The sequence below is a fragment of the Colletes latitarsis genome, chromosome 7 (genome assembly GCF_051014445.1).
Source record: "Colletes latitarsis isolate SP2378_abdomen chromosome 7, iyColLati1, whole genome shotgun sequence".
Lineage (NCBI taxonomy): Eukaryota > Metazoa > Arthropoda > Insecta > Hymenoptera > Colletidae > Colletes > Colletes latitarsis.
This window is the reverse complement of record NC_135140.1, coordinates 20,614,101-20,640,905: the sequence shown is the minus strand read 5'-3', so window position 1 is coordinate 20,640,905 and position 26,805 is coordinate 20,614,101. Positions and strand designations below refer to the sequence as shown.

The window sequence follows — 26,805 nt, the reverse complement described above, 5'->3', positions numbered from 1 at the left end:
ATAAGATCGACTCACTATTGTAGGAGGTATGGCCGGTTGAAAATTGGCCATTTTTTTGGGTTTTTCGCAGTTTACGGGGTTAAGGAGCAACTTTCCAAAAATTTTTCGAATTTCTACATATTCTACACCAAAATACGCGTTGTTTGCTTTTTTGAACATTAAAATCGTCCAACCCGTTCAGGAGTTATGACTCTTTAAAGATTCGCATGAAATTTCGGTGAAGCATTTTTGGCATCACACATTAGATTTTCGGTAAAGAATTTTTATCTCGAAGATGGTTAGGATTTCGAGGGTATGTCTATTCACAAGAAATGATTGTGATTGACACGCGCAAATGAAAATAATTTTTCCAGGTCGATTTGAAAAATTTTTTTTCGCCGAAAAATTTCAGCACTTACTGAATTTTTTTCTCGAAAGTGGGTAGGATTTCGGGAATTTGTGTAATTACCAAACACGATTGTAATTGACCCCCGCAACCGAAAATAATTTTTCCAGAACGATTTGACATTTTTTTTTTCGGCGAAAAATTTAGGTGCCTGTCGACTTGTCATAAAAATTCGATTTTCGTGTGTCTTTTTTCTGATTGACGCTCTATGGAAAAGTTGTTTAATACTTTTTTGTAGGTATCCATGGGCTATACTTCAGAGAAAAATTTCAATGAGATCGACTCACTATTGTAGGAGTTATGGCCGTCTGAAAATTGGCCATTTTTATGGGGGTTTCTCAATTTACGGGGTTAAGGAGCAACTTTCCAAAAATTTTTCGAATTTTTGCATATTCTACATCAAAATACACGTTGTTTACTTTTTTGAACATTAAAATCGTCCAATCCGTTCAGGAATAGGTTGCAGTTTTTTTTTAACAGTTTATGACTCCATATTTCCTTCTGAAAACAAAAGACGAACATTGTTGATTATGCTTGTATTAATATATCATTTTTTATGACCGAAGATTAAATTTTCTTCGAGCGCCTACAATGCAACGCGTCCTGATCTGCAAACGGACAGGTTCATTCGAGGATCCCAATGCCCAGGGGCTGGGATTCCTCTAAACAGAAGTACGACAGCAATCTTCTCCAATGGAAAATGGTATCGAGTGGCTCGTAATTCGTCGCTAAAGTATTCCGAGCTTCATTACACTTTCTATCACTGATCCGTTGCTTAAGCGGGAGAAGAACGGCGCGATTACGGCTTGATTGGAATTCTGTCGGGACAAGCTGAACGTCGGGGATGCTCTGGAATAACTGCGCTTTCAGTTCACTGGCTAATAGAGGTTAATGGCGACTATGTCCTCGATAAGCGAAAAGTGAAATTTAAAGGCTTGGTTCTATTTTCGTTCTCGACACAACTTTTCGCCTTCGGATAATTCTCGTGTCTCTTTGACGATATGAATATGGATGTGTACCTATCGTGCAAACTATTCTAAAAAATCTTGGTCGCAGTTTGCACACCGCAATCGTAGAAAGGTTTGAGAAACATCGAAATTGGAAAATAGATGAGTGACCGACCAGACGGTGACAAGTACATTTTTGATTTGGAATATAATTCCAGCTTTTCAGTTGGTTTTAATTTGTTAACAAAACAGAAGCACGCGATGGAGTCTTCGATTATCAGATTTCAATTCAGAAACTCGATACCCTAGGTTTATTCAAGTCGTGAAAATTCGCGGGGCAAATTGATCTTCCTATCGTGAAAACAGAGAAAGATAAAAGGCAAACGTAGGCTCCTGCGCGAGATTAATAAACCTGGAGCCAGATCTGTGCCACTTTTAGATCAGAATATTCGAGTGGTGATTCGAACTTGCTCACCGAACAGCTGGTATTTTCTTATTGCAGATCCACGGACGTCGTCTGTGAAACAGTCTCCGCTTTCTGGTCGTTCCCCGGTGAGTAGAACAAAATTCTTGCGGAAAACGTATCGTCGTTCAGAGCGATCGTCCACGAGGGCCATAAATCTCAGTGGACGTAGTTAGAGGGCGTCCGGATTTAATTAATAGCGTCTCGACTGGCAATCGACGCGATGGTGTAATTTGACGCGGCCGCGTGATCGATATTGACGCAATAACTCGTCGGGAACGGCATAATTCGCAGCTGCGTGTCTCGCGTTTTGTCGATACTTTATCGATTTGCGATACAATTCCGTTCCGATACTCGATTCCTTCGTATTCCGATAAAATAAATAAATAAAAACCACTGGAACGTTACCCCAAGTATTTTTGTAATTCTTCCTATGGTTAATGATCAGGAAACATGTAATAAATAAATATTTAATTTCTTTAAAGAAAGTAATACCATGTAAATTTCTCTTTCAAAAGAAAACAAAAAGTTCTTTACCATTTTGCAATTAGAGGCTTCGTTCCCGAGATACGAGCAGTTCAAGTTCGCTAGCGTGATTCTCGGCGCCATGTATATCCTAGTCAGCTGACCGTGCAGCCGCGCATGCGCCTACGAGTTTTAATGGCGTCCACACGGGCCCAAACTTAAACTGCTTATACCTCGATGACCAAGCCTCGGATTGCAAAATGGAAAAAGACTTTTCGATTTCTTTTTGCACTAGGAAATAGTTTGTTCAAGCTGCTCAAGGTAATCTTCATTTTTGAACGAAGAAATTAGTCTTTAAACGACGATAAAATGCTGATTCCTTTTCAATTAAAGTTTCCTCTGATAAAATCTATTCTAAATGAAATTCAGTTTTCCACGGACAGAAAATTGTCTCGTTCGGTTCGCATGATCCGTCGCAGAGCAGTTCACGAGCACGCGTATCCGCGTATTGGTTGGTGAGACATCGACACGTGATACGTTTTTATTCCGTACGCCTCGACCGAGCGTAGGTGGTAGACGACGACGACGTTCTCGTCGTGAAATTGAATCGTCCAGATGGAAATTCGTGTTCGTACGGGCCGAGCGCGTGTGGGTGGCCCTTCCCAGGCACGTATGCGACCCGCGGCCATGTGCCTGTGCGTATATCGTACACCATGCACACGACCGTTCTCGGAAGTTATATAGAAGTCCGGCGCGTACGATTCGAATCGTAATGCTTCTGGACATTGAGAATGGGATTTGAGGGATGACGGGACCCGGGAAAGTTTCGACTTCGTTCAGGAACAACGATCCGCCCGTGTCTCATTTCCTGGACGTTCTTTGATTCCACGGCTCACGAGTATCCGGATTTTTCTTTCTCTGCCGCGCCCGTGGAATCGAAGGCTGCGAGTCTAGGAATTTCGATACCCTTCGAAAACCTAGAACATCTGAGTCTGTTATGCGATTTCATCGAAGTAGCTGTTGCGGGTCTCTGATTCGAACGCATCGTTTTAGGATGATCAAGGCTTTTTTTTGGATCCGTTGAGTACTCGCAAACATTTGGGATAGCTTCTAAACTACTCTGTTTACAAAATAGCAGCTATAGAAGCGTAGTTGGAGTATTTTAGAACAGTGAGAGCACCTAAACCCTCAGGGTCAAGGACTGCTCGTGTTTAATATCGTGTTTCAATGGTACTGAAAGATTCATTGTACGTCTCAACACTTACGTTTGATAGAGAAGTTCTGTCCTAGTCCTAGAACTCTTCGAATATAGCGGAATATATAGGTATTTCGGTCAATGGAGTCTATATAGCTGTAGAGGTACCGAAATTGCTTGGAAGTTACAAGGGCTTTGAACATGTTCCCACGTGTTCGATGGCTAAAGAAGAAAACTTCTGCCTAGTTCAACGAGCCATGAAAAGTTGATCGCCTCCATTGAACTTTCCAGCGGGCCTATCGTTCGTCTTTTACATTAAATGGTACGTACGCGATAGAAAGTTAGGGGTCGTATAACACCGGGGTCAATGCCTGGCGTCTTTCCCGAATCGCAGTAAACTTTTGACACCGTGGAACGGTTTCGTAGCGAGGAAATAATTTACACGATATTTCTCGCGAGCAATGTCTAGGCGGAAGAGGGACCGTGCAGGGGCTGAAGTCTGACGTCCAGACAGTCTGGATCCGGGGTCGCGGAAATTTACAAAGCGTAAAAAATGTGCAAATAGTGTACAGAGACGCGAAGTGTAAAAAGTGAAGAGGGCCGGAGCATTTCGCGAATAGCAGTGCAAACGAGAAACTGCAGGATGCAGTGCTGTTTAGACGAGTTTCGAATGGAATATATCCTCCCGCGATGGACCGGCGCAGTTTAACTTTCGCGAAAATTCACAATGGCGAGTGCGCCATCGTACGCAGCCCGGCAATTCATCAGGCGGATATCTGCGCCCGCAAAAAGTATATTATTAAACGAAACGGCAACGGCAGAGAACATCCGTTCCGTATTACAATAAACGTTTTATTAAAACGGCGCAATTAATCAAGAGTGATATGAATACCGAGCGCCGTTAATTTCCATAAAATGTTCTCGTTTTATACGCGACCGAATCGACAAATTATCATATTAAATATTTCCACATTTGTCGCCGGCGGCGCGGCAGTAAATCATGTTGATCGCGAATTCTTGTTTTCGACAATTTGCAAAAATTACGACGACCAACCGGCTCTGCCCGGTGAATCTCGAAAAATGATATCGTGATTTATTTATCTGTTTGCAGACGTTCGAGAGTATAAGACGGCGGTTAAAAGTTTCGAAACGCGATCAATTTAAACCGTAGTAATAAACGAGGTTAATTATCGATATTCCGGTCAAATTTCGTATTTTCTTCGCGAAGACGCCACGAAATTAATTGATCCCATCGTTCCATGAAAACTCGGCTCTTTTCTACGGTACACTTAATATTCCCGTAAAGAAGGGCATGCAATTAATTAGCAGTTCCACCGTCTGATCCAATTTCTTCACTGTTCCCTGTACTGTGAAACTTCGTCACCTTGTGCAAATTGATATACCGGCTGCGAAACAGTAAAAAGTCAGTTCGTTATTGCTAATAAACCAGAATACAAGCTTGCAATTCATCAACTGATTATCGTTACCGTAAAATTACGTCATTCTATATTTGCAAAGGTCCGATTATATAGCACTGTCCTCCCGTCTGTCTATCAATAATTTAATTGGAACAGCTTTATAAAATTACTCCCGCAATACATTATTTTCGATGCAGCTTCTAAATAAACATTTTCCCTCGTCAGAAGTACGAGGGAAAATTTAAGGGCCCACAATCAAAATAAAGCTATCTATTATTTTCACGCTAAAAACGTTTCGTTAATATTAGTTTTCGAAAATACATTTCATGAATTTTAAGAGCCCTATGAATTTTAATACTTCTCAACTCCATAAATTTAATATTTTTCCTGCGCATATTTATCCCGGATAAATTTACGGAAATTTTAAATAAAGAGTACTTATAAACACGATATTACATAACAAATTTTCCCGTTTCATCCTTCCTTTAATTATAAAATCTTACGGCAACCCGCTTCGGGTTATTTCCATCCCCTTCTGCCACTCAATATTTTCGCCTGAGCAAAGTGTACGAGATTAATTGTCAACATTATTCTGTGCGGAATTTCTTCATTTTTCTTTTCGCTTCATTGCGGTAAATAAAGCCCCCCAGCATCCATGATACGACAGGAGACTCGTTTTTCGTGCTAAACACGCGTTTTCGTTCCGTGTACAGGACGAAAGGACACGCAAAACGTGAGGTCGTGCACTTTCCTGACACGTGTCATGCGACACGTCAGGAGGCCCGTTTAAATTCATTCGCCGGAACAGCTTCACGCTCCATTATACGGTGATTCGCGCGTTTTAAACATTTCGCCAAGCCTCCGGAGGCTTGACATTTGCAGAACGAACGAGAAGGAGGAGAGATCCACGGCCGAGATATCGAGGCGGCACCGTAAAGATTACTACCCTCCTATTAATGATCTAGGCGCGATCTTTACGAATGTTAAACGGTTTTTAAACGGCGGAATTTGCGGAAATTTTAAACGGCTAATTTTGCGGAAAGTTCCGCGGCACACTTCGAAGATTGAGGTGGAACCTTCCGTGAACTGATAAAGACTACCCTTCCGATAAGATAATCCGTGATGTTCCTAACTCGATGTGTCTTGCCGGACAATATTTTTGCTCGTAATCTTGGAATTTTTTCACTTGTTTACTCAATGGAACATTATAACAACAGAGTTTCCGAAACCTTTCTACTAGCAACTCGTTTAAACGAAGTACTGCAATACCTCGATAAAAGGTAGATCGTCGTTTTCACTTTAAAATTGCCCACACGACAGAATTTTAATTATTTTTACTTGTACGTTCTATAAATTATATAAAATATGTAAAAATGGTCCGAATGTGGTTGTGGTTAAATTTATTTTAATAGAATAGATTGGAGATTGTAGCGCACGTTTTAGAGAATGTTGATCGAAACTGTCCAGCGTATTAATACGTCGATGCATGCGCACGCGAGTCACGAGCAGTGGTTCCAGTGAAGTTTGAATAGAATAATGTTGCGTGGAAGCGGGGCTTTAAAACATAAGCTGTAGCCTCGTAACGTTATTGCCTCAGTTTCAAAGATTGAAGGGAGAATTTTGAAGCGAATAATGAAGCAGCTTTTTCGAGCGACGTCCACCTAATTTATCTACTTTTAATGGGAAACTGCGGTTCACAACGAAATTTTCGTTTTACTAAACTCACAGAGTCGGTAAATGAGTGTGCTCAACTTTCGATAACAAGCCATTGGATTGTTGGAAGTTCCCTGCTTTCGGCAAATATTTGCTACAAGGTTGCACAAACGTGTATCCCTTAGGTTTCATTGCTCTCATCCAACAAATATCGCGATTAGTGTTTTCAAATATATTGAAACCCCATTATTTTTTGTTGCACAGTTTGAACAAAAATTTCTACCCTCGAGATAAGTAGCAAATTTGAAAATATGTATATAACCACGGTTGTTTAATTATCATAATCAACCACGTAAATTGGATTGTAAAACGTCCTTCGCAACGTCTAACGTAATTAGTTAATAAGTATTTGGTCCTCTTGTTATAACATTTTAAGCTTCCGTGTTTGTGAAATTAAATGCATCAAAAGAAAATTATCTCTAAGAGTAGGAAAAGAGAGAGAAGGGGAGTACAAATTCATTATGTTAATTAATGTAAATTAATGTAAAAAGATCAAATAAAGTCTGAGAATGCCTTAAAATTTATATTCAGTGTAGCAACAAATAGGGTATTACGTTATAAGTAAATTAGAAATGTATGATTACGTCCGTAATTCGAAAGATTAAAGACGACACACCCTTAGCTGCGTCCATTCTTCACCCTCCTAGCGAATCGTTGTTATCTATTACCGGAAAGAACATGCAGTCATAATTGCTTCCGGTAATACACTGAAAGCGTCGAGGGAGACATTGAGTTTCCCGGGTCGCCGTGTAAAAGCAATCGCAGGTCCTCGTACATCACGCGCCTAGTACCACACTACATGATGCCTGAAATGCAATCTTATCAAGCTGCACGCTCACAAAGATTATATCAAATTTTCTGAATAATTTCACGATCAGCTTTCGTCGTGTTATTTTGTCCAAACTGAATACCCGAGATATTTCGTGCGCCGTAAAACAGTAACAAGGGAATTTCGACGGAAAGAAATAGTGGCTGCAGCGTGTCCAACAAAGTAAAATACTCGCATCTTGTTTTATTTGTGTCTCACTAATGGATAACGAGTATACTAATAAATCAACCGTGTATGCAAAATATGGAATACGGAACAAGAATAGTAAGGGAGGTCGATGGCTCAGTGTTTGGGCGCTTGGACTCCCACCCAGTGGGTCCGGGTTCAAGTCCCACTGGGATCAAAAAACACTAAATACCATTTTATTTGCAAAATTTGCAACAATATCACAACCCAACACTACAACAAACTCAGAAATATTATTCTAAACAACAATTGGAATTATCCAATTCGAAATTATCACTAAAAACAAAAATTAAGTGTGATTAAGTACACCGGAACGTTGTCTGTTGTTCGTACGTGTGCAAAATGGGAATGCAACAATAAAGAATGTTGCAACAAAAACTCCATTGTTCTGAATGCATATGTCTGACAGGTTGGCGCAACACCTTGCATCAGAATAGAGACATGCACAACGAGAGTTACGCGTCTTACGACATCACGCGCGCGAGAACGTTTGTAGGCCTCCGTCTGTGCGGCTCGGAGTCGGCGGCCATATATGCATATATCAAAGACCCCGGTGTGCAGCTCAGTAGACCAACCACGCAGCAATGCATCAAGCCCGGTAATTTATAGCAGGGCGATTAACCCCTTCGTGTCCGTTGGCTCTCTACCGGAGAAGATCTGAAAGTCAGATCTGCTGGCTGGCCTCCCTAATATACACGCGTCAAGATATACTTGACGGGAATCCATGATGAGTATCACCCCAATACCTTTTCCATTGATCAGACATTTAGATTTTCAGAGGGGAGAATTCTCCCTGGTGATTTCTTCGAACCTTCTAAATTAAGGCCACCAACTTGGACGCCTTCGACAGAGCATGAAATTGATGGTCTTAGGTTAGGGATGGTCGCGTCCGCCTGGGAACTGTTCCCCGTCAACTTTCGTTTAAAATGTGCTCGGACTGTGTGCCGGAACTAAGAGGCGCGACCGACCAAAACACCACAACACTCTTCAGGAATATTTGTCCTTGCAGCAGACAGTCGGCAGTAAATCGCGAGAATAAATCGGTGGCGGTGCTACGCCGAATGTTTACGAGCTACGGCCAGTCGAGACGATAATTGTGCTCTTAAATAAACTCGGAGACCACGTAGAGTCAACGTTTATACGATCGGGATAGGAAAACGGTGACTCGGACGCACGGAATCGTTAGCAATTATCTCTCCTGTTTTACGATTCGAGGCGGCCGTTTTAATTGAACGGAAATAAGTGCCAATAAAGCGAGATGCTACTGTCGCTTTATGCTGTATCGCGACGACGAGTCGAGCGTGTAATTCGAGCCCGTAGGTGAATCGAAGAATTCTTTAGCGAATTAATCGTTCATGCCCGAACGTAATTGCCCCCCTAATTAAAAACGAGCAACGCTGTTCGTATGTATATTAATTAATTCCGTCGTTACGTACGTTTATTTGGACTGTCCGCGCATTAACCGACCAGCGATTTACACGGACGACTGTACCCATTAAGTAACTTAATTGTCAAAGGTTTCATCCGACGAGTTCGATCGCCCTTTCGTACGGCATCGTAATTGCAATTAATCAGTAGCCACAAACCTGCGCGTTTCCTCCTGTTATCGAGGCTCTTCTCGTAAAGCTGTCTTTAATTGAGGTGGTCGACGACGCGTGAGCGTCCTTCCTTTCTACCAGCTCCTTTTGTAACGTTATTGCCCGTTGTTGCATTTACGGTGTTCCTTCCTCGCCCTTTGCGTTTATTTTCAAGTAAAACAATTATTTCTTAATTCTGTCGTGCGACGAATCGCTTCCGAGTGCGATTTAATTATGCTAGGGCGAAGTGCTGTCGGGAAATATATCCTTTAGGGGCGATTACATCCTCGAATGTCGTTCGAGTGGAGCATTCTTACTCTACGAATTAATTGCTAGGATGTCTCAGGCCTGTTATCCGTGTTAATAACTTCATAAGCAGTCCTAAATATCGCCAAGCGTGTCTGACCAATTTCAGACTATTCCACTTGATTTCGAACGTCTCTGAATTTCCGCAATAATGGATCACACGTAGCGGCGTTTAGAAAACTGTTCCTCCGGGATCAGGCATTTTCCAAACGAGAAAGCGGAGTTGCCATCGAGCCGGGGCAAATGAAATCTCCCGGGGCTGATGGGAACGCGACAAAGCGCGAAAGATTCGCGCGTAAACACGGTATCGGTGGCTCGAATATAATTCTCATCCCGGAGTTTCGTATCCCAGGCCGTTGCGCATTCATCCTCCCATTCAGAATGCACGTATCCCGTCGTGGGTATCAAAGCTCGTACGTAGACAGGGCAAACACGCGCGGAACGTGTGGGTGGAGCGGCACGTATCCTTATCGCCCGTGAGTCGTGCCACGACATCCGGTAATGTAACCCCTTCCGCAACGGGGCCGGCGCGCGCGCGGACGTTTCCTCGTAAAATTTCGTATCTCGACGACAGCGGGTCCTGGAAACGTTTGGGCGGGGGTGGATGCGACGAGTGGCACGTACAATGAGACGGCGCTTTGCGCGGGGATCGTTTGCTTCCCGACTCCGCTGATAGTCGAGCGATATTTGAATTCTGTCCCTTGGCTTGTCTATTTGTTCCCCTCCCTCTCCACGAAGTTGCAACATCAGACATTCTTCGGCTTTGACAGCAGTCGATTGGTACGCGGTACGGTTCTGGACCAAACGGGATCCTGGGTCACCGATAGCAGACTGTTTCGATGGGATAAGAATTATACAATGGGATTTTTGGGTCGTGATACATGTCACGATATTGTGTTGCAGGGAAACGTAAATACTGAGGAACTAACTTCTGGCTTAAACTTGAAAATAAATAAGTATTCACCATCAGGTTGATCGATCTCTAGCACAGCTAATATAAATTTCCCAATGAAATACAAACCAATTTAGATAAATTGTTACCGATGAGTGTAGTAGTTGCATCTTCTCTGTATACCAATAAACAGTAATTAGTCGGAGTAGTCAGACGTCAGGTTGACTCGGTTGTGAATGGAAGTTTGGCAGCCTTCGGGCGGTTCAGCTCAGACTAATGTGTAGCCTAATCAAACCGATGCTGCTAGTTCAATTTATACAGTGTTCCGTTGTCAACTCGTTAAATGAAGTTTGAACGTACTAAGGATCATCTTGATCGTACAGAAATCCGAAAACTCCGTTTCGAAAGGTACAGAGAGCCCCCAGTCGTTCGTCAAACGTCTCCCTAGAGGCTAGCTGAATGAGCCCTGGCCATCGATGGCTGGACCGACTGATAACGTATCGTATACCGCGACAACGCTATGAAAGAAGCGCTGGTTTCATAGAGCAGTCGCTTCTTGCAACTGGTTTCTTTTCACCGTCGAGGGTTCTCGCATACACCCGGCTCATATATTTTCATTTGACATAGTTCGTCTCGCGATATCAAGTAATGGAAGTTCTTCCGCGGAGGGATCTCGAATGCCATCCCCCTAAACGATGTAGCTTGAGGGCCAGCAGCGAGCTCAACTTTCGGCCCATTCATTGAAAACGTGCGCCAGAGGAAAAGCAGATGTACGCGACGAACGTTTGGCACAATGCATTACTGGAAAAACAATGTCACGTATTTCTACACACACACGGTGTGGCGGAAACGGCCAGATAATGGAAATGGCACGGATCTAATGCCGAAGTGGCGTGCACCGAAACACGTTCAGCGTGCTCGTTGAATTTTAATTAATTAATCTGATTTATCGCGCGAATATAATTTTTAGAGAGTCGTAAAAACTGTTTCTATTCTTGCTGTACGAATTTACGAGATTGTTTAAGGGAAATATTTCGAATTATCGAGCACGTCGTGCGTTTCGAAATCCTTTTAATCCGAGTCGACGATCGATGTATTGTCTGTAGCGGGGAAATCTGGCCGCGGAGGGCGGGGCGACGCGAAGCGGGACCGGCTGCGACTTAAAATTGGAAAGTTAGGGGAACTCTTTGAAAATGCCGGCCACGAATTTACCGTGACCGCGAGCACGCTGGAAAATCAAATCCCCGACGGAGAGTGGCGGAGCCTTTTTCGTCCGTTCCGCGAACAGGATACTTTTGCGAACGCCAGCGAAAACTTTCGCTGGCCTGTAAACGAGTCAACCAAACTTCCGGTCCAGCCAGGCTGGTCGCCTCGCGTCGATGAAAAAGAATACGATATTGCGTACGTATATTTGTTCAACTTCGTTCGACGTCCGTCGCTTTTACGATCCCGTCGTTTTATTGGCGCGACTCTGGCTTCCAAACTATGAAGACGTCTCCAAGTATCCTCAAACTGAATTTAAGGGAGGACACCAGAGCGGAAAATACCAATGATTATCAAGTCTTTGCACCAAAATATATCTCCTAAATAAATCATCGTTTAAGATCGTTAAGTCATAATGTACTATTTTGGGCGGCAGATTGCTGATTATGAACTAAATTTGGAGACTTCATTCAATGGTTATTATTTATCGTGCGTCGATATTTTTAACCTGTTGTCTGGAAATAACAATGAGCAGACATCCAGCTAATTTAAGCTGGAACTACTGAAATAATACAGCGCGATATTAATTATACATACAAAATCGTAAATACACAAGCAGCGTATTTTAATTGTTCCCAACTTTGCTGACGTATAAAAAGATAATCGAGTGAAATAATACGATTGATAAATCCAACGTGGAATGATATACTATCCCAAGTAACCAAAAAGAGAATAGAAAGAAATCTCGTCTAAGAGAAAAATAGGAAGAGAATCGTGTGAAACAGCTGGGAGTTCATACCCAAGGGTGAGAGCAGAATCTTTTCTTCCGCCGAATCACTATAATCGTAACACAGCACGTGCGTCCGATATTTCCACGGGATCTAGCACGGAATAAAGTATACTATAGTTGTTTCATCCAGCACTTGCTCGCGGCGGTTGTGCGCGTCCGAGGAGTGCAATTTTCGAATCCGGAGAACTCGCCCTCTCGTCGAGGGAGAAGAACGGCAGCCAGTATTGGTGTTTCTTGCCCGTGACGGAGAAGAGCAAATGTACCGTGTATTCTGTAAGTACTTTCCAAGAGCTCTGTAATGGTATAAGTTTTATATCCCCGAGAATCGACAAGGAGCCTTTGCAAATTGAATTGAAGCCGTATCCTCGATAAATGCTGCGCGTCCGAAATTTCCGTTCGACGTTCGAGTTCGGTCGCATTCAACAAGGCGGATAGAAACGTTCTACATGCAGAGCAGAATCGGGGACTATTCGAATAATTCACTACATGGATATTTGACAAATATTCGAACACTACGAATAAAATTCGAAAGCGATTCAACGTCTCGTAAACGCAACTATTAACGAAATTTTCGATCACCACGCGAGGCTGGTGTATTTGGATGATTCTTATTCAAAGGAAGAATTTTTTAAAGCAGCCTCGGTGCTTCTTTTGACTAATAACACGCTTTCGTGCTTGGGCCTTTTTTTAATTCCGTACGAAGCAGGAAGCAAACCCGATGCGTTCGTTAAATTCGCGAAGGATAATCGTTTTCCTGGTGGAAATCTCGGTCGCGGGCGACTTATCGACAGAAATTTAGAAGATTATTCGGTATAAATACCGTACTTAACTCCTTCGTAGCGGACACGAACCGCATAATTGCCCGCTTGCATAGTTGTAATCTGTTAGGCGATCGTTTACCTCGTTGGTAATTCTTGTTGTTAGCTTCAAGATATTAAATTATTCTGCGATTGCATGCACGACAGCTTTCTGCCGCAGGCGAGTGTAGTTGCATCGAAATAGAGAGAAGTTGTGGTGTCTGAACGTGGGAGTATTGGGTAATCTGGGTATGGGAACATATAGGTATTGCGGTGTGAGGTTATCGGAACGCAAAGGTATAGGAACATTGAAACATACGTGTAGTAGGATCTGCAACTCTTGAGAAGTAAAAGTACTGGGAAATGCTATATTGGGATATAGGAATATCGGATTATAAAGATTCTAAGTCATAATGATATTGGAGCCCGGAGAAATTGGGGTATCTATATATTGAGACATCGAATAATTAAGGCATAGGAATACTAGTGAATGGTGGAACAAATCGATACTGAATAATAAGGGTATTGTGGTATTCGGGACTGAAGCGTATTGGGGTAAAGGACATAGGTTCCTTACGGTACTCGAGTAGTGAGATAGTAGTGTATTGGAGTAGGAAGCATAGATTCCTTACGGTATTTGAGTAGTGGAGCATAGGTGTCTTACGGTATTCGAGTAGTGTATTGGAGTTGTGGGACACACACAAGTGTATTGGAATATGGAATATATGTTTCTCAGAGTATCGTAGTATCGAGACATAAGTGTATTAGAGTAGGAGACACTGGTTTCTTAAAGCATTGGTGTATCGGGACATACAAATACCGAGAAGTAGAATATCATAGCATGGAAATGTGAGTACACGGGTGTATTGTGGAAAAGACACATTGGATCCTGGGGGTATTGCAAAATATAGTGATACTGGGTGTAGGTGTTCTCGGAGAACATCGGGACGTGAAGATATGGGGGCATTAGGACATAGGTTAATATTGTAGTATTCTGATAAATGGGTATTGGTACGGTAGGTTGTTTAGCACATGGATATTGGGATATATGAGTATTGGAGTATGCAGATAGCGGGTCATAGGTGGGTGTATAGGCGCAGTGGAACATAGAAATACCGATTAATGGGATATCCGGGAATAGGTGTGTATTGGGGCATGGAAATATCAATACATAGGAATACTTTGAATAGAATAACGGAACGCAAGGATGTCGAAGTACCAATATATCCAGAACCAAGTTTATTTTTGTGTAGACATGACGGCGTATTTAACGAGTGGGTTATCAGGGCACGTGAATTTGGAATAACTATACTGGATGAAGGAGGTATTGGGATGTATTTTGGGATATGTATTATGGGTTTATTTGAGTATCCAGGAATGAAAAACTGAGACTATCTTGTGTTTGTTACGAAAGATACTCGTGAATGATTATGTTCAAATATTGTACCTAGATTTGATCTAACGAGACGTGGGCCAATCTCAATGGTACCCGAGTACAGAACTATTGGGAGACGTTCTGGTCCATCATGGTATAAGGTTATCAGCGTGCAATGTACACGTGTATCCAGGTGAAGGGATATTGGATTATCAGGACACACGCAGGCCCCGCTGAAGGGAACACTTCGCATCTAACAAGCTGGTACTTATCTAAACACGCAAGACATCCCCAAATTACATCTTCCAGCGCAAGAAATCGAATTCCTTTCTCGACACGATTTTTCCTTCTCGTCAGTCGTCAGCTTCTATAGCAGTGGGATCATTTGTCGAATTTCTTCGACGTTTACGAGAGGGCAGTATCGCTGTCAAGGATACGCGTCAGCTCTCTGCGTATGTCATTGCAACAATCTAGCGCGCATTCGGGTAGCCAGATCATATATAATGCGTTCCACGGCACGGATATACAGGACGGGTCCGGTAAACGACCGAAATCTGGACGCCGATAACATACGTACACATGCATACGCGGGCTGCATACGCATTTGCATCTGGCATCCGACGAAGCCCCGCAGCTCGTGGATATGCATGAGGGACAGAGGTGAAATTTTGGCCAGACTTGAGCACTCGCGAGCCCCGTACAACGTCAAGGACACGTGTATACCACTCTCTAAATTGCCTTCGTAGCTTCACTTCCGTTTAGGAGCTCCTGGTCCGCCTACTTTTTCGACCCATCGTTGAATATCGCGGACGGCAAACGACCGTTCTTCGTGACTTTGGAATACCTTCTCCCCGGCGACTTTACAGAACTTCTCTTCAAGTTTCGCCGTACACTCGGCTGAAGTCGTCAATTTTTACTTTCAAAATTATTACGAAGGAAAGTAGTTGAAACCAGAAAGATTTCCAGACCTTTTTGTTACTATAAAACATTTCACAATCTCGCTATCACGTTTAGACTTCAAACAACTCGAGAAGAGTGAATTCAATTTTTATTTATCGAATTGTTCGTTACCTTTTTCGGTTTACCACTTGTGTTGGTCGCTTTTTTAAAATTACTTTCTTTAATTAAAATAATATTGACGCGACTCTGTTCCTTCCAGAGTGGAACAGAATTCGGCGTTTCACTCGATATCGAATTGCAGAATTTACGGCTTCTCACTTCACAGGTTCAAATTTTCGAAAATGGAATTTTGTGGTTTTCTTCGTAACGAAATTCCTAATTTAGAGGTGCTCGCGTTTCGTTGTGAAGTTTTGCGCTATCGACTTTGGAGAATTGATTCAATGGCTTCTCGAAATTATTTTCTCGCCTTCCAGGCAAGTTTTTAATTTAGTTTCGATCTCTCCTCGAAAGTCCAAAATGTACTCTGTGTTTACTTTATCGGATGAAAAGAAACGAAAGAACATTATTACTAAGTAGAAGTACACGTAAACTGATAGATAATATTTTTTAATATTCGTCGAACTCAAAGTTTCCATTAGTAACCGCGCATACGGTTCAATGTCTCGTTTATGGTTGTATCTCGGGTGACAGCGTCGCAACGCATGACGTTGCAGTTGGCTTCATCAAGGTATTTACTGACAAACCGATATCCATCATGCGTGGTCAGAGCTGTACACAGTTTCGTGCGATCCTGTGATCCTTTGCTCGCGAAACAATTAAAAGCGTTTCGCATCGAGGCGACGTACCAAAGGTAGGCGTTTAAAAAATGTACCGTATCGAAAATATAATGAATACTCGCTCGAAAAATCCAGGTGTTCGTATTATACGGCAATTTTCCAATTGAATTTAATGTTATTTGCATTCGGTCGGGAGAATTCGATGCGATTTAGCTCGGAATTGGCAGCGTTCGGGGCATCGCAACAATCGAACTGAAAAATTGTAATCTTCGAAATGTTTTCCCAAATTCCTTCATTCCGAGGTATTATGCAAATGAAATTTTTAGCTCTGCTGGTTTCGATGTATATATCGAACGAGGCGGTCGCGAACCCCGCGGAAATAGAGAAACCACATTCACTGCCAAATATCTATTTCCGTGTTTCAAGATTTGCTCAATTTATACTGACGCTGGATTATTCTGTGCGAGTTTCTTTCTCTCTTAAAAGTAAGCCTCGCATTTTTCACATAACCATACACATAGATCCTTCCGCTTGTTTTAAAAAAAACACGCGAGATATTTTATGCGGTCGTATTCATATCGGTGGCTCTTATTTATTTATCAAACGGTGGCTGTCGCGATTTCAAGCGACCATTTTATATTTTTCACAGTTTACATTCCCGCTCGCTAACGGTGATTTAATCGAAAAATTTTCGCGACATTTTTGTCGCTATAAAAGCTTCGATACAGAGGATACATAAAGCAGAATGAGAAAATAAATTTCACATTATACGAAATTGAATTTAGAGTTATTCGCTTGGATGGATCCATGTATTTAACCATTTAGCGGGTTCGTTCCGCTTTCCTGGAACTTTCTTTAGAACTTTCGGCGCGTCTCTTGAAACCATGTTAAATTAAACACGAATCTGGAGGCAGATCGCGTCGCGAAATTCACCGTTAGCTAAATTTCCCAAGTGCTTTCGATGCGGCTATTCGCTGGATCGGTACACTGTCTCTCCAACATTTCATGAGATGATTCCCTTCTTTCTCAATGCTTGCTTAAAATTAAAAGATACCTGCAGATTCAACCAGTAAAATATAAAATTATCACAGGTTCGAATTTAATACATTTTCATAGCGAGCATCCAAGCCAGCAAGAAGATGAAGCTCAAAACAAAAAGCAAGGGTATTAAAATATTTTATTTAAAAAATTCAGCTCGGTGTGTCGATGGTTGGAATATGAAATATTAAAACGATTAAATTGGGGCCTGGATGGCTGAGCGACCTATGTCTTGAATTCCTACCAAAGGGACCCAAGTTCGGTTCCCCCCTATAGCATACGATTTTTTTCACCAATTCGAAACGTTGTTTAATACTTAATAACACAATGTGTTGTATTTTCAATGAAACAACGTCAGAAAAAGATTAGAACAATTTGTAAACGAAAAGTTAATGTAAAAATCGATTAGGAAAATAAGGTTGGTTTAGTTAGTAGTACGTGATTAGAACTATTGATGTTTTAAATAAAGTTTTCTGGCATCTAATCACGTAAAATGTCGTCTCTCGACAAACACAACGCGCAGAAACGTTAGAAAAATATATTAAGGAAAATAAGCTTAAAAGTATAACCCCGGAAAATTAGAATGGTTTAGTTGTCCCCGGAGAGAAATAATCAAGTCCCGTACAAACATAAATTCGCACCGTAGAAGAGCGAAGACAGGTGCAACGCAAACGACAACACCGTTGTTTGTTAAGGATTAGTCTTGAGTCTCAGAGCATTTCGTGCTATAGCGCCAGTGACTAAACGCTTCGTGTTTATATTCACATCTTAAGAATTCAAACACAGACTCTGTTAATTAGATGACTGGAGATTTCCTGTTCACTGGCTGACTAATTAACTAATTAATAATGTCTTAACGAGCACGGGGTTAAAATGGTACAAAATATAATGTGGGACGAGACTCAGCTTAAGCTAGTATATTCTTCAGCTTAGGAATGAAAAGGAGGATATAAATATTTGAAAACGTAATTAAATAAATTATACTCGTTATTTACTTTCTTTGACGGTACTGGTTTAAATAAAGGCGCAATAAAAATATAATGTACTGAACTCAAGTGCCACAGTATATAATGTACGCAATTTTGTCGTAAAATGTTATGTTATGATAATATAGAGAGGCAAGTAAGTGTAACAAACGGAATGCATAATTAAACTGAATTCTCTCATGCAAATAAAAAATAAAATGTAGCGAATTTCATTCGCTGAATTATAATTTCTGCTTGAAACATTTTTTTAAACGTTCGAAGGCTCTTTAAAATTGTTTGAAATGTAAAGTTTGAAATACCCAGCGTCCAAACGTAGCGCATAACCTAGAATCGAACAGTGCGACCCGGGCGAGTTGAAAGTTCACTGGGCGGGGGCGTATCGATGAAATAACAATGCTGTAAATATTTATCGTTTTGCGGTGGGCGGGTAAATAGTAGCAAGGACCGTTTCGTATCCAATAATCCCAAAATATTGATTAAACCGCGAAACGCGTCAATGTTCCGCGATAACAATACCAAATTAATGACTTATAATCGGGGCAGCAAGCTAACCCAATTAGCGAAAGATTACTATATATGAATGCCCATAACTGATGAGCTGTAACAGCAAATATTGCACGCCACTTCGTAGCACGATGATCGTTGGACGATATTCAATGAGACGATCGCAAAATAAAAGTACCGAGAAAAAATTTGAGCAAAAGTGTGGACGAGATGATTTGGCTGCTCAAGGTCGACCCCCTCCATAATTCGCGTAAGACACGACTCCCCCCCACTCCTGTGACGAATCCCTGTACGGTGACCTTGAGCGACCAGTTGATTCTGATGCGATTTCAGCTCCCGCTAGTCGTAAATAATGAACGAAACTCGAACAGGAAATTGCTTTAAGATCCGCGTACTCTGGATTACAAATCCTTCTTAGCTCAGTTGTTTCGCGGCTTGAGAAACAACCGGCACACCGGCGCCAGTAATCGATATAAGCCATGGGATTATCAGAAGGTTTTGCGGGCGCATTCATGGCTTGTAAGTAGCGACGCGAGCAGCTGTTTGATAATGATCCCGATGCGGCGGCCGTGCATTTACCGCTTTCAACTTGTTTCCCGTGTACCTTTCAGAGCCGCGAGCTTTGAACTCGGCCAGCAAAGGAACGCGAACCCCGACACCGTTGCAAACGAACGCTTCCGTCGAGTGCGATCCTTTCCATTTCGTGTTTTACGGTTGTCGCGTCGAATTCGCCGATATCACCGTACTCGATGCATCGGTTGCATAGGCGTAATTAATTCGGGCATCGTTCCTCGATTCTTGAATAATTTTACGTCGGGGATACAGTATTGCCTCGCTATAAGCCATCTTTCGTGTCTCGTTATAAGCAATCTCTCTATCCCCTCCACTGCTTTCGTAGTTACCGTGACCAGTGCGATAGGACTGTACTGACCGACTTACACGATGCGTTTTAGTATTAGGAATAATAACGAAATTACTAAATAAATTACGTGGCAGCGTTGTTACATTGAGTTAATATCGGTAGCGTCTAACGTTTAATATGATCGTCTATCGCGTACTACGGTGCAGGTTAACAGTATTCACCAGCAATATGGGGAAATTAAAAAACAATTCCGGGCGCGAACGACTAACGTGACCCCGCGTAAATGCTTCGTTGGTCGTGGTTCAAAGCGTACGGTTATACGCGGGTTTCTTTGTTCGAGTTTTTCCACATGAAACGACACGAGGTACGCGGGACCTGAATGATTTTATTCATCGGTTCTGCTCCATTCAACGAGCGATTCCCCAATTTATAGAGACAAAGCCAGCGCGTTCAGGAGTCCGCGAAGCTTCTGGTTGTTCAGCGAAATAGTCTGCGTCTCGTAGACATACGTTCGTGAACTCCCCAGACATTTGCACCATTTTCTTGGATTCCGACTGGATTTGCGAACATTAGAATATTGTAATTCGACAATTTACCCGGTTAATTTCGATAGAACGTTTCAAATATTGGAACGAACGCTTTGTACAGTAGTACCTCTATTCGTGCAATTAATTTGGACCGCCAGATGTCTTGTAGAGAGGTTCGGTAGAGATCTTCTTGTCATGAATTTTTAAATATACGATAGTTGACTCAAAGGAATATAAACATCGGTGGGGATGATTGGCATGTATTCGTAATGCAGATTTATGCACGAAACGAGGTGATACTGTATAAAATCTTGAAAACTGGGGGATGATCCATTACATTGGAGGATACGAAAAGTCGCAGTCGAAACATGACCGCCAGGATCGCGTGTGTGGCAGTTTTTCAGAGGACGTGGCCGGATCCATAAATCCCAGCGATTTGCGAGCGGACGCGTTCGTTTTGCCAGGCTTCCGTCGCGAGGCAGAAGAAGGGTCGCGGTTTGACGCCTTGATTTCAACGAGCTCGATGATCGCCAGGTGACAAATGGCCCCGAGTGCTCGTATAAACGCACACAGTCACGCGTGTTCGCATACGTGCACGTCCATGCGCGAGGATACAATTAATGGGAATCCTTGCGGGCCGCGGGGATCGAAAATATATCGTGGACGAATACGAATCAGCAGCGTGCAACACGCGGTCGTCGTGATTTACGGGCACAGAATTCGAGGAAAGGAGGATTCCAATGTCTGCTGTTTACCGGAGACCCTTCTGTTTCAAATCTGCCGGCAATGGCACCGCGAGAAATACCACGGATTAGAGCGTACGGTCGCCTTGATTTAGGTAGAACGAGCTTTATTGCCTGCCCGCGCCAATCCCCTTCGACTCGTTGCGTTGCAGTTTAATTGCGGCTGGCTAACGACGAGAAAATGAATCTTCGCGAATGGAATTTTGCGTTCTAAATGACCACGGGATAGAAACACCGGTCCAGGTTGAAATAAAATTGGCATCGTTGCAGCTTCCTGGCTCTTGGCATTTTTTATATTGTTTGTTCGGCTCGTATATACTAGGAAAATCATTGTATCGTGTGCTGTATAATGGTACGATGATCAATTTGAGTGTATAAAGAATACTATGGTTCGTACATGTGAAAATGTGGCTTTACGTCTGACCAAGCCTTGACTCATACTACTTGGACAAGCTACTTACGATCCTTACGATCTTATGAATCATATATCACGTAAGCAACGAGTGATTTGTACATGTGGGAATGTAGCTTTGTGCCTTGACACACCCTGTCTGGCCAAACCTTGACTCGTACTACTTGAACAGACTACTTACGGACCTTGTGACCTTATAAATTATCTATCTGGTAAGCGACGAGTATCGTTAATATTTTGACATTCGAGGCACCTGTTCGTTCCCGTATCACGAAACAATTTATTCATTAACTTATGGGAATGTAGCGCTATCTGATTTGGTTGATTGCTGAATTTTCGGAAGCGTCACGCCTGCACAAATGATCCCCTAATTGCCCGTACCGGTGTAATTTATGGAATCGAGCGCCCGGCAATCTACAAAGCCCGTGGAACGACGGAAGAACAATGGCTCCGTCAACAATCGATAAGATTGAAACATCAACATGGACACGCGAAACGGTGTTTTGACGGACGCGACTGTAATATTCATGTTAATCGCCGGTACACTGAAATTGGTACGATAAAAGCGCGTGCGCCGCATCGATACGTCGTTGTTTCATAATTGGGCTCTGAATGTTTCACGATCCTTTCGGTTGATAATAAAATAATGCGTTTCGAAGCCGCTTGTTTCGACGTGCCGTTCGTATTGGCTCGCGTCTCTCCGCGCGAATGGGATTTGTTCCGATTCCGATCGTGTCGAGCCCGAGATTCGCGCATAAAAATGCTGTTACCAGGACGTTTTATCGTCGTGGAATTTGTGTTTAACGCCGCAACCGTGCGTTAGCGACGCTACGACCGCGTTCAAACCCCCCCTGAATCGTCAATAACTTAAGAGCATTTTATGGGCTCGTGTAGTACCCCTTGTGCTCTTCATTCTTTTTACAAGACGGAGCTTAACGTCTACTTGCCATAGTCAATGGGAAACACAGAATACCAAAACGAAATTACCAGCACTCTGAGAAAACGAAGAGTAACGTCAAAGCCTCTGTCTTATTTACAACTTGTTACATATATAGAAAGGTAAATCGTAATAAAATTATTAGTGGTATCGTTTCATCCGTGTTTCTTCAAAGTACCTTAGTTGTGTTCGATCGACGTTACTTCCTGAAAAGATCAGTAATTGATTAGCGTAAACGATTGCATTCTGTAGGCGCGAACGAAAACGTGCAGCAACAGTTAGGGGTTCGAAATCGATAGGATTCGTCGTTCCCAGCTGCTTTCGGTCGATCAGATCGCTGGACGACGAGCGAAAAGTTACGCTGATCGACGATCCGGCCTGGGAAAAGCGTTAAGGAGTCTTGGAATAACAAAGAGGTTGAGTGACGTGAGGCAGACAGGCAAATACCCTACCGCAAGAGACTTCAAAGTAATAGGAATTGCGAGTTGAACGAAGCCAGTGCACGAGACAGGCTAGTTTCTATTGTACGACTTCCTGCTCCGCTCCGGCGTTTCCTCTTTGCGGGCGCGGTTAATTCCGCGGAGATGTAATCGAAAGAGAAGGAGTTGGTTATACGTTTTTGTCGAGATTCCGGTGCTCACGTCGAACTGGCATCTCTGGATGTATTTTGGATCGTAATACTCCATTCGCGAACGTCAACGAAATAAGATTAAGATTTCAATGTTATTCGTACCTCGAAAGAGCCACATTTTTATCCCTGGAAACAGCTTCAAGAATTCCTAACGAAAAAACTAGTCTATACATTGGTTTGAAAATATTTATTTGCTGACTACAACTGAATATCTATAAATTTTTGTGGGCTAAGGAAACTAGTAGTCTTTTAGTAAAAGAATGAATAAATGAATTTGAGTATACGTAGCAGTGGAAGGTAGTCTACGTTTGCTAGCAACTGGGAAACTATAACAGTATCATTGTAACTTTAGTGCCACTGATGGACGAACGTGTTTTTCACAACACATTAAAGTTTCAAGTCAAATCTTTATTGGTTTGGGAGATACCACTTACGCGTGCTTGGAAAGTCAGGTTTCAAGGAAATCGGCTTTAAAGTTTTTGACCTCCACTCGCCGCCGCAACAGACCTCCTTCAAACTTTCGTAATTTGCTAAATTTTTGGATTTTCTACCTAAATCGTCCTGAGTCATTCCCAATACTAAAGATTGCAAGAAAATGTAAAACCACAGAACTGCCAAGTAACGCTCTAAATGAGAAATAATACTTAGAACGTGATTTCACGCTTTGTCTGATCAGACACCGACTAATACTACTTGCTACCGGTACAATACATTCGAGAATTTATACTAAAAAAACTACTTGATACATTCATCTAAAATTTGGTACACTTATTTACCAATAACCAAAGAATGGGTAGAAATTTTTATACGCCGCTACAGTAAATAGTTTTCAAACAAAAAATTGTTAAATATATCGGACATAGAGAATTTACTGGAACAAATGTTGTAGCAAATATCGTAATAATTCTAGAGCCACGGTTCAGTGAAGATGTTTCCCGTAAGATATTAATGTTTCAAATCGAAAACTTTCTTGGTTTTTGAGATATCCCTTCCGTGAGCTTGAAAAATGTAGTTTCGTGAGAAATGGCTACGAAGTTCCAGCAACGATCAATACACCATCGAATCGCGATTTTATCCAGAAAAACAGTGTTCTTCAAACTCGCGCGAATTTCTCTATTTCCCAGCAAAAACTTTTACTAGAAAATTCCTAAGTTTAAAATGAGAAAACTTAAAAATTGATTTTTGAATCCCGCTCAACGGATCGCGCTGGAAATAATTTCCGCGTTGCCCGCGAGATGAATTTCGAGACGAATCTCTGCGTTCGCTCGCTCCAGGTCGAGTTTCAGCGGCGTATCTAAATCTAATCCGTACTTAGAGCGATAGAACCTGCACTCTGCGTCACTGGAAATTCCGTGACGTTGAATTCCAACCCTGCTGTAGATCAAAGAGTCATTATGTTGACTCGATCGCGTCGGGAATGTTCTGGAAGGATTCTGTGCGTCATACGCGTCCCTGTGCAGCGATTCTAATAATATTTATTAATCCTCGTCTAAAAAATTATCAGGTACAGAAAGACTAGTCCGACTAGCAAAGGATCATTATTGAAATATCAAATTTTATTAAAAAAATTATCAAGTGCTGGACGTTTCTAGTTGGCAATAATGTAATTGAGAAGTCTGCTTGACTTGTTCAGACATTACCAGTTGGATTCTTTTATATTTCCTAAAAGGCTAGACTTGTTACCGTCTCGAGAGAAAAAATGGGTGCTGGATGGACCACAGGGGGATGCAAATTAATCATTCGAAAAATTATCGAGCAAATTCTGAGGTCAGGGACGAAGTTCTTCGAGTTGGAGAACAATTACAATAGACGTAGGAACATTAGGCAATGAGTATTGTTCTGTCAAGTAAGGGGTTATTATTGAAATACGAGTAGCCATAAAAAAATGATGGAAATTTTTCTCAGTTAGCTATAAGATAGTTGACAAGTCTGCTTGACATTTTGGGACCTCACGAGGTTCGATTCTTTTACATTTCCTGAAAGGCTAGAGCATCTCGAGAGAAAAAATGGGTACCGAGGAAGCATAGGGGATGCAAAATCCTGTGGAAATCCTCTCGGCACCGGAATCGGGCCGCGTAGGGACCAGCCCGAACAGAACAGAACAGATCGAACCGAAAAGTTTTTCCAGCGGACTCGGGACGCGTGACTGCAACATCCATCCCAGCGGAAGAACAGAGGGAGCGCCGACCGGCGAGCAACGAGGGAAAGGGTTGCTCTTGCCATGCAGTCAGCCATCCACCCCGCCATCCAGCCGGTCGGCCAACCACGCAGTAGGGAGAGTCAGCAACGAGTCAGACGGCCGACCGACCGAGCGTCAGTCTAGCGTGGGCGCACGTCGCGGCACCACGTGCATCGTGATCCTGGATCCGACCGTGGATCGACACCGGTTGTGTTCTCGTACTGTACGTTCTCGATTCACCCGGAGGATCATCGAATCAACGAACGGAAAAAAAAACAAAAATTGTTCGACGAGTCCGAGAAGTGGCTGGTGATATGTGATAAATCGATCGAGTGTGAAAAGAAGCAAGGATCACCTGGGAGGTAATGGCTCTATCCGAGGATCTACGCGATTTCCGTCACACGGATTTCCTGTATAGAAATTTCCGTTGGACGTCGACGGACGGAATCGATGCCCGACACGTGCCGCGCGGCGAATCGCGCGTGAATAATTCAGTCCGTTGAACGCGGTCGTAACCCCTCGATTCTAGAGACGGAGAGGAACCGTATTTTCATTAAGAAACGCCAATGGACCGTCTACATCCACTGCAAACGTGTCGTGTAACGAATTGCGCTGGTCCATTTCCGGGGCTTTGATTAGGAAACCCATCGATTCGTTTGCGAGAGAGGAAAAGGGGGGGGGGGATGTAAAACGCCGTCGCGGTTTTCGTTTTGCTGTTTCACCGCGTCGACGTTCGGGGTTCTGATGGAAGGCGCGAAATGTGTGATGGATGTGTCGGCGACGTATTTACGCTGGTTCCATTTCCTTTTTTCCGCGTTTCGGGAAGAATGGCGATTTTAATTTCGATACTAAGGCTACGAATTTCCCGTTTCCATCCTTGGAGGTATGGAAATTGGAGATTATGGTAGAAATACTGCCAGCGATTTGTAAATTTCTTCCCGGAGCACGAGCATAGTACCAGGTGTAAGATCAAAAGTGGTACGAGTCGGCGGAAGTGTTTGCACGGAATTAAAGACCCGTTTGTTTATGGAAGAGTCTTCGAAATTAAATGATGTCCACGTTCGTACGGGATTTAAATGTTTAAATCCGAAGAAATTAGCTGAAAGTTGAAAATATTCCTCGTGTCTGATTAATCTCGACTCGTACTACTTGCTCCGTGAGAAATGGTATGAATTTATCGGACAATGTACTCTGTATTTAACGTTTAATCTTCGTTTGATTAAAATAAATTTATTACATCGTGGTGGCATCAAAAATTCAGTGTCAAACCGATGCATTATTGACTTTTCACTCTTCTTAGAATAATGGCTAGGAATATCGTATTTCGGCTGTGTAAAATGACCCTGAATACATATATATCCGCCAGAAATTCACAGTAAACCGGTCTTTTAAAGGAAATATCGAATTGCCCGATTAAACCCTGACTTGTACTACTTGTTTCTGCAAATTCACGAAAACTGTTGCTAGAAGTGCCACGTTTCGACTATATTCCAGCATGCGGAATCCGAATATACCGTCTACGTTGCTCGGATATCGTAACATCTGAAATTCATGTAGGTTTAAAGGTTGACTCGTACCACTTGCCACACGAACCCTTCGATACTCGAACGTATTGGCGCCTGAGCGAAAACCGTCGTCCGGATTCAACGAAATCCATCGTCATCGTAGATTTCCCTGCCAAAAATTTCCGCCCGAGGTAACTCGATTCTCGAGGAACACGCGTCGAAGCGACGTTTCTGATCGATCAAAGTTTTCGGTCGTTCGTTGTC

The 26,805-nt window shown here is 42.5% G+C and overlaps 1 protein-coding gene across 3 annotated transcripts in view; it reads left to right on the top strand.

Moving 5' to 3' along the window:
• Positions 1 to 26,805, top strand: part of LOC143343703 (uncharacterized) — a 198,483-nt gene that overhangs the window by 66,485 nt on the left and 105,193 nt on the right. The window contains exon 2 of one of the 3 annotated variants that reach the window (XM_076768863.1): positions 1,835 to 1,884. The exons of 1 other annotated variant lie outside the window; for it this stretch is intronic. The gene's annotated coding sequence lies outside the window, so the exon portion shown is untranslated. Of the gene's footprint in view, positions 1 to 1,834; positions 1,885 to 25,192; positions 25,399 to 26,805 lie in introns of those variants that run through there. One more of the 3 variants, XM_076768864.1, reaches the window with a different exon arrangement.